The following is a 7,507-nucleotide window of genomic DNA, read 5'->3' on the forward strand; positions in this document are numbered from 1 at the left end:
TCTGTTGCCTTTCAACCATTTCAACATCAGTCATTTACAATCATCAAAACCATAAAATTGGACTAAAATCAGCATTGAAAATGATGGCTACGTTTCATTAATTGCATCAACATCATCCAAAATACAATCCATAGTTCCAACTCTAAACCTAGCCAACAGTTACATTATGATCGAGAGAACCAAAAAACCATCTTATCTCGATCATTTAAGTGCACCAAGTCAAAAACCTATAAGGTAAAGAAAGAGTAGCTAGACAGAGCAACTGCATGCATAATTTAAGTTCATCAGCTCTTTCCATCAGTTGTATATAAATGCACAAAAGCAGTTCCAAGTGCTACTCATCTACCTTAAACAGAACTAAAGTTAGAACTGTATAACATGATTTGCCCATTCAGCTCGAACCACATCATGATGCCTTCTCTTCTTTTGAGCATTCTTTTGCAATTTCCTTAAGGCCTTGTTAGTTTGTTCATCAAAGATCGACTTCTTCATTGTTGAAACCATCTGTACATTCACAAAATGGAAAGAAACAACGAATGACTTTTAGGAAAGAAACAACCATCTGTCATCACCCACTATGCCAAACTATTTAAATAAGCATGAATTTAGATAACCTATACTCAATGCTTGAGCTAGAATGATCTGAAAAAGATCTATCTAAACAAATGGAGGAATCTGAAGATTAGAATGTCCAAGACACCTGAAATAACCTGTAGTACAAATGAATAGATAATATCACTTCATCTTTATATTCTGTTAGCAACAACTAATATATGTGAAGGTCTAAGAAACAAATGACAATTATACTTGCAGAGAAGGGAATTAAGAATATTACCTACAATTATACTTGCATATTACAAAAGTGGAAATCCTAAGTAGAAGCTGGTATCATATGTATCCCTGGAGCAGCCCAACATTGCGGTTCAAATGCACTGTCTCGTATGTATTTGGAAGGTAGATCTGGGCCACAGACAACTCCATTAAGTTATTCAACAATTAACCGTAGAATGAGCATGCAGCCTAGCGGAGATGAAAGGGAATCAGAGATGTCCTGATTATATATTTGTCCTGAAAAGATCAAATTTTTCAATCTCAAAACAAATCAGAAACGAAGAGAATTTCATCAGATTCCCAAAGCGCTGAAACTGCTCAAACTGCTCAGAATAGCTTCAGATAGGTGCAAATCATCCATTTCCAACTTCCATTCTTAAATGCTTGACAGGAACAACTTACAAGAATCACTCATGCTAAAACGATTAATTATTGGAGATAGGATTTGCTTGGCAACATTACAAGGACCACGCATGAAATAACAATATTAGGTAAGTAGCAAAGGACATAGAACATGTTAAGTGGCCAACTCAACCTGAATTGGATTTCATAAGCACAAAATAAAGCACCTCATTTGTTTCACATAACATTCATATCTAGCGTTCCATTATCCTCCAAAAAAAATATATATATTAATAAGTACTTAAATCTGTCACCACTCACCAAGCAAGTGAATCATGAACCCAACAGACAAAACCAAAAGAAATGAATAAAAATTGCACGCTTATAGGGAAGAAAGAAAAATGGAAGAGATTACTAACCTCAACTTGTCTGAAGGACCGAAGCGACGCTTAAAAGCAAATGACAATGCATTTGAAGGCAGCGAAATAAATGGGATAAAAGACGACAACTCATCCTGTAATAAATTCAAAAACTATCAGCAACAATTTTCACAAAGAGGAAACAACATAATAGAGTATACAACTAAGAGAAACAGAATATGTTTGTAGAGAAAGCAGTCTTCTGGACCGCATATCAACGCAACAAATCCAAGCATCTTTTGCAAGTGAAAAAAAAAGGAGGAGACCAGAATAATACATAATCCTTACCTTGAATGAGTATTGTTACTTCAACTCATCATCCACATAGTGAGCAGTGCAGAGCCCGTTCAAAAGTTGGCCTTTAACAATGCCATTTATAGACAACATTTTGTTCGTCTCCTCCTCTTCTTTTTCCTCCAAAGTAACATCACCAAGGGGGAATTTAAGGGTAGCTTTTGGCTTCAAGCACCAGAAAAATACTTAAGGGAATAAAACTTACTATGATCATTTTGGTAGCTGCAACAGAAAGATAGTGAACTACTTAAAGTTGGCTACTTTTCTATTTGTCACTATATGTACATATACATATGCATACTGGAACAACCTGTAATACAGTGCAATCACATCGAAGAACAAATTGACCAACGGAAATTCAAATGATGAATCTTGACTTATCAAAACTCAGCAAGATAAATCATAAATGATGAGGCATGTTTCAGAGAGATCAAATGTGCAAAAACAAAAACAACTGTGCAATAATACTGAACCTCAGAGCAGTAGACCTCCAAGAGATACATCCTCAACCAATCTTAGCCTCAGAGTCTTTACTGCATCTAGTTCGAGTTGCTTGCTAAGAATTTAAACAAACAAAGAAAGCATGTCTAAATGGAATGGCAGGTCGCAGATGACAGTTGAAAGCTAGTGTGTCCAAAAATGCTATATTTGACTCACCAAACCAGCAGAATGGAAAGAAGAAGAGAGTTGAAATGCATATCCAGGGTCAGCAAGCTTCGCAACCATAGTTGCCTCTCCTTGTTGTGCCTAAGGACAACATTAGATACAGATTATGAGCACATTAAAAATACACCAATTACAAGAGTGAAATGGAAGCAGAGTTAGAGTTAGAGAGAGAGGCAAAAGAGGCACCTTGAGATCATGGGAAGCACGGAATTGCAATCTGGGACCAACATCGACGGACCAACAGTTTTGCTGAGAACTAATCAAAACACATAAATCCCATATGCAAGTGGTACTGCTGTAACTTTTGTCCGAGAACTAAAGGGGAAGAGATTTCAGGATATATATATATATATATATATATATATATATATATATATATATATTCAAGTTAATCATTGTCAAAGTTTGCTGTAAATTGCCTTGAACATGTGTCAGAAAACAAAGTATAATTAAAGCTTTATCTCTTCCCTCTTTCACTTTGATCATAAAGCGGTGGAACAATGAAGACCAAGCAAAGTCCATGATCATGCCTTCTATTAAAAGGCTTGGCGGTGGGAACTGATCAGCACATTTCAAGACAACAATTTCATATTCATAATTGTCAAACCATGAACTAAAGACAAAAGCTTTGGAAACATGCAGCAAGTCTCTCTTAAGCAAAGTTTAGCTATGTGTTTCCTTGTCAATCAAAAGAAAATCATGCAAGGATATTCAAAATGAGGCACAGTGGACATCGGTGGAAAAGTAAAGAGAGCAATCGGTGACATCATTTAAATAAAGCATGAATTGGAGTGTTTTGCCCAGTAATTCAATTGGTTCGCAAGAATGGCTCCTCACCAGTTCTGGGTTCGACACCAACAACTGTGATAGCCACGAAGCTTGGCGGTGGAGGAATGTCCAAAATCTGCAGATAATTACAAATAGCATTACACATAAGCTTGTCAAAGTCAAAGCTCCCAAAATATGTAATTGATCATGTGTGCTGCAGACATGTATAATTGATTATCAAATGCAAGAGACAATTGCTTGAGTCCATTTATATTAATTAAAGGCATGGAAAAGTATGCTATAGCTTTGTTCTGAAATAGGAATTGAATGGCAAAAGGACAAGAGCCAAAGTCCAGGCCTTTGAAAAGAGACAGAAAGCATGCAATTGATCATCGAGCGCCATCATCATCTAGAGCTTCTCCACTATTCTCCATTCCCAATTGATCAAATCCCAGATCAATTTCACCACTCTATTCATCAAAAGCCCCAATTTTTACATTAAACCAATATCAAAATTCACTTCAATCACACAGCCAATACCAAAATACACGATCTTGGCGATCAAAAACGAACTGGGTATTCAATAGAATCCGAAAACGAAGATGAAATGAGGTAAAGTTTGAAGCTTTTTGGTTGGTTTTTTTTTATCTGTAACGACTCCTCTCCTTGACCAGAAATCCTACATAACCCAATTAACAATCATATATATAATGAACAAACATTTAATTCGGTCAAAAGCTATAAACCCAGAACCAAAAGATAAACACCCAACCCGATTTCAAGAACAACAATAAATTTTCAGCAAATTTCAAACACCCAAATCGAAATGAACCCTAAACCATCCCCAAATCCATAAAACCAGAATAACACCCAAGTCTATTTCAACCACCACATCTCTAAATTGATATCACAAATCTAATTTCAAAGGAAACCCCAAATCGATATCTCAACGAAACCCTAAAACCCAACACAAATCAAGGTCGAAATCCTAACACGAAGATTGAGACTTACCGTGCAACAACAGTATACTTTGTAAAATCGGATCGAAGAACTCCACCAACAGTGTCTTCTTGACCTAGATCGGGGAGAGGTTGATCGATGAGACTCTTCTGTGTAAAAAACCTAGATCGGGGAGAGAAGAACCATAATTGGGAAAGGGAAAGGATGTTGCTGATCGGGGGGATAAGAACCAGAATGGGAGCTGCAATTGCTTAATTGGGGTCTATCTCACGGAGAAGGAAAGAAGGCTTCTGTTTTTTTAACCAAGTGTTTAGAAAACTCGGGGTCTAGCTCACTTAAGTTTTAGTTCAGCCAAAAATATATTTTTGTCCAAACAAAGAGAAATAATTTCTCCATTTACTCAGACAACAGAATTCTGTTGTCTGAATTTTCTAAATTACAACAAACTTGAAAAAATTGTTCTAGTATTGATTTTCATACCATTCAGACAACAGAAATAGTTAAAACTGTCGTCTGAAGACGTTGAAAAAAATCAGACAACAGAAAAAACCTCTTCTGTCGTCTGAGGGGTATGGTCTGAAGCATTTTTTGGCATAGTGGAAGGTGCGTGGAAGTAGCAGACGGTAGGAAGCAGCATATACAGTTTCTATGTCTATCCTATACAATGCTGTCATAAGACTCGTAACTCGATCAAAAAGAAAAATAATAGTCAGAAGTATCAACTGAACATTAGAAATGTTTCTCCTTCTCTTGTGCTGGTTGTTCATAGTATCAGATCATGTTTCGCATGGCAGAGCAGGTGGCCTTGAAAATTGTGGAGAAACACGTTGCAAATTCAACGGTCCAGCCATCTGATTCCCTTTTCGAGTTAAAGAAAGGCAGCCAATCCATTGCGGTTATGAAGGCTTTGATCTATCATGCACCAATGACAACCAGACTGTACTCGAGATGCCATCATCAGCTTTTAACAAGCTCTTGGTGCATTCGATTAACTATACATCTCAGCAAATTGAAATTTACGACCCTAATGGTTGTATGCAGACACAGCTTTTGAACATCAACTTATCTTCTTCAGATTCTTTTCCCTTCAGATCCATAAACGATGTAGTTGATTATACCACTTTCAGTTGTCCGTCTTCAACCGAAAGAGATCAATATAGTACAGACCGGTGTCTGGTGAAACTTAGCCTTGTCTTGGCACTAGTTCTGGAAACCAGATGTTTGCAGTATCCTGTTCTATTACAAATCAATTCGATCAAGGACAAGTTGGGCCAGGGGGCCTTTGGAACAGTGTATAAAGGAAAGCTATCGGCGCATGTTGTGAAATTGCTTTTGAGTGAAATACATGTAACCCCTAAACACTTGAGCGGTAATATTTAGCAATGTTTTAAAATGCTGAGGCGTAGGCCGAGGCGTTTCGGGGAGAGCCTCAGTAAGGCGTTCGCCTTGAGGCGTAAGCCTTACGTATAAACGATCCATATATGTCATTATTTGTCCCTCTCCAAGCGTGACTTCTCTTTGTTGTTCCACTAGTACTAGAACTCCCTGCACTACACAAAGCATTCTATCAATTACACTCTTACACATGATGGTGTCCCAGATTATAAATGAGTGACATGACCAAACAACATGATAATCCCAGATTGGTATTTTATATGACCAAAGCACATGATAATCCCACCACAAGATCACTGCAGCGATTGCTATTACACTATTATACAAACACCAGTGAATCTTAAAAACACATGAAGAACATCAATAGCAATGATAGGCACAGTTACTGTTTGTAGCAACACTCACTGGTACTTCTAACGAAGAAGGTGCCTCATCCTTCATAACCTCAATTAGAATGACTAAAATACAATAAGTCAGAGCAATGTTTACCAAATTAAATGTACGTAGTGTTGTTTTTGTTTGCAGAGTAATATCAATTCCCTATATCTTTATATCTTTGAAGTTGAGAACTCGGGTAGTTCTCAAATCGTAATGACAAATGATTGACCCCAACACTATGGTCTGCCTATTCAGCAAACCTTGCCAATACCCAAGTTCTTTCCCTCATCACCGTACCGATTGCTATCATACATGATTTTCATTCATTTATGCTATTATCATAATCCCACATTCCCAGTTGCACCAAAGTGATCAATTGAACAACATTTACTAGACAAAACTACAATCTCGGGAAGCTTCTAATTAACAACCAGCCATTCTCTGATTAAACATCAACCCAAAACACAACAACAATAGTAACCAAATAGTACCTTCAAATCTTGTCTGCAAGTCGAACTCCAAGTCTGCAAATCGAACTCCAATAATCGAACTCGAAGTCTGCGAATCGAACTCCAAATCTAACTCCAATAATCCAAGTTGAAGTTTGCAAATCGAACTCTAAGTCTGCAAATAATCTTGTGCATGAAGTCTGCAAATCGAACTTTAAGCCTGCCAAATCCTTGAGAAAACTAATGGGTTCTAAGAGATTTGCATCAGCTTGCTGCCTTTTGGAACTTTGGAAGTGCGAAGGCTGAAATGGAGAGTCGGACGATGTCCTCTGCTCAATGTCGCAACCTAGATGGGTCTTTAAACCTCAAAAACCAAACACGACGTCGTATAGGAAAAAGGCCCAAAAAAAAAAAAAAACACTGCTCGTACGCCTTGGCCGCCTCAGGGGTCACCTTTCACGCCTTAAACGCCTCGGTTGCCGCCTCAGAAGCCTCGTCGCCTTACCATCGAAACTCACTCAATTTCCTTGCTGATTTCCTCTTTTTAAGCCTCAGGCGCGTTTTTTAATTCATTGATATTTAGTGTACCTTTGTGAGTTTAGTGGGTTATATTGGGTCTTTTAAATGCTTATTTGATTATGGTGGATTGATTTGACACGTGGTCAACACATGCATATATTTGAGCATTTTTCATATGTGCTTCTTAATTGCCTTAGAAATTCATAAGTCCTATGTTGTGCTTTATCAACTTTATGGTTATATACATAATTAGTTCTCCGAGGGTTATGGTTGGAAAGAGCTAATACCGCGCTTTCTTTATGTTTGAGTTAATAGATTTTTGGCAATTAATTTACATTTAGTTTGCTTGGGGACAAACAAAGTTCAAGTGTGGGGGTGTGATTATACGCATTTATATGCGTGTAATTATATCTAAAACACTATAAATAAAAAAATCCCCATGTCAATTTATGTAATTAATCCATTTTTATTTACTTTGTAGAAAAT

At 37.3% G+C, this 7,507-nt stretch overlaps 1 long non-coding RNA gene across 5 annotated transcripts; it reads right to left on the reverse strand.

Moving 5' to 3' along the window:
- LOC133714110 (uncharacterized) lies at positions 1–4,573 on the reverse strand. Of its 5 annotated transcripts, none has more exons than XR_009848455.1 (7): positions 4,332–4,573; positions 3,390–3,456; positions 2,739–2,801; positions 2,360–2,633; positions 1,881–2,196; positions 836–1,687; positions 1–710 (listed from the first exon to the last, which is right to left on the reverse strand). It is a non-coding gene; the product is annotated as an uncharacterized LOC133714110 (long non-coding RNA). The 5 variants fall into 5 exon arrangements; XR_009848454.1 differs by having other exon boundaries at positions 836–960; positions 1,593–1,687; positions 1,881–2,633; XR_009848452.1 differs by having other exon boundaries at positions 1–504; positions 615–710; positions 1,881–2,633.
- Between the last annotated feature and the right edge of the window lie 2,934 nt (positions 4,574–7,507).

This window comes from Rosa rugosa, chromosome 6 (genome assembly GCF_958449725.1).
Source record: "Rosa rugosa chromosome 6, drRosRugo1.1, whole genome shotgun sequence".
In the NCBI taxonomy this organism is placed as follows: Eukaryota; Viridiplantae; Streptophyta; class Magnoliopsida; order Rosales; family Rosaceae; genus Rosa; species Rosa rugosa.